At 34.0% G+C, this 1,540-nt stretch overlaps 1 long non-coding RNA gene across 1 annotated transcript; it reads left to right on the forward strand.

The window, feature by feature from the left end:
- The first annotated feature begins 17 nt into the window (after window positions 1–17).
- Window positions 18–1,523, forward strand: LOC109590858 (uncharacterized). Its single transcript, XR_002189535.1, has 2 exons — window positions 18–96; window positions 1,223–1,523. It is a non-coding gene; the product is annotated as an uncharacterized LOC109590858 (long non-coding RNA).
- Window positions 1,524–1,540: the final 17 nt, after the last annotated feature.

Here is a 1,540-nt window from a genome sequence, read left to right on the forward strand (position 1 = left end):
ATTGTGTACTATAGTAATCTTTCAGGATACTGTCAGTCGTTTTAAAGATGAATATATTTACAGACACATCATAGACACTGAACTGAAGGAACATGTGTAAGATGAAACAGCATTTGGACTTTAGAACCATGTACTTATTACATGTTCTTAAAGTTTGGGCTACAGTGCATGATTCCGACTTGAAGTTTTGAGTTATAAAAATTAGCGAATTTTCAGAAGAAAAGCAAAGACTATAGCCTTGGGTTTTTTCCAAAAAATGGCTCCAAAATCACCCCAAATTTTTATTACATTTTCTGATACATATTGATGTCCTTATGCTGTGTAGCAAGTTTGAGCTGATTCCGACTTCAATTTTTCAAGTTACGGCCATTTTAAGAAAACGTCAAAATTCTGAAAAATACCCAAGGCTATAGCCCATGGGTTTTTCCCAAAAAATGGCTCCGAAATCACCCCAAATTTTTATTACATTTTCTGATACATATTGATGTCCTTATGCTGTGTAGAAAGTTTGAGCTGATTCCGACTTCAATTTTTCAAGTTATGGCCATTTTAAGAAGACGTCAAAATTCTGAAAAATACCCAAGGCTATAGCCCATGGTTTTTCCCAAAAAATGGCTCCGAAATCACCCCAAATTTTTATTATATTTTCTGATACATATTGATGTCCTTATGCTGTCTAGCAAGTTTGAGCTTATTCTGACTTCAATTTTTCAAGTTACGGCCATTTTAAGAAAATGCTTAAAATCTGAAAAATACCCAAGGCTATTATAGCCCATGGTTTTTTCCAAAAAACGGCTCCAAAATCTCCCCAAATTTTTATTACATTTTCTGATACATATTGATGTCCTTATGCTGTCTAGCAAGTTTGAGCTTATTCTGACTTCAATTTTTCAAGTTACGGCCATTTTAAGAAAATGCTTAAAATCTGAAAAATACCCAAGGCTATTATAGCCCATGGTTTTTTCCAAAAAACGGCTCCAAAATCTCCCCAAATTTTTATTACATTTTCTGATACACATTGATGTCTTTATGCTGTGTAGCAAGTTTGAGCTGATTCTGACTAAAACTTTTTTATTTATGACCATTTTAAAAAAATTAGCATATTTTTGCAAAAAAGAAAGGACTAAAGCTTTGGGATTTTTTTTGAAAAATGGCTCCGAAATCATCCGTAATTATAATTATTTGATAATATAGATGTACTTATGTCATCATTATTTTGCAGATTTCTCCATTGGTTGCACACATTGCAACTTCACGATTTCTACAAGAGCAGACAAGATCAATCAACAACTCATACCCATGCCACTGAAGCTGATTCTCATACCTCTGAAGCTGATTCTCATACCGCTGAAGCTGATACCCTTACCACTAAAGCTGATTCTCATACCACTGAAGCTGATATTCATACTACTGAAGCTGATTCTCATACCACTGAAGCAGGAGAAAGTACTGAAGACCAGACTGATGCTAAAACTATTGCTGTGGCAGATACAGAGTCAAAAATTTAAAATTTACACAGAAAATTTGTCAATTGTATGGG

The sequence above is a fragment of the Amphimedon queenslandica genome, unplaced genomic scaffold, assembly GCF_000090795.2.
Source record: "Amphimedon queenslandica unplaced genomic scaffold, v1.1 AMPQUscaffold_9366, whole genome shotgun sequence".
Classification (NCBI taxonomy): domain Eukaryota; kingdom Metazoa; phylum Porifera; class Demospongiae; order Haplosclerida; family Niphatidae; genus Amphimedon; species Amphimedon queenslandica.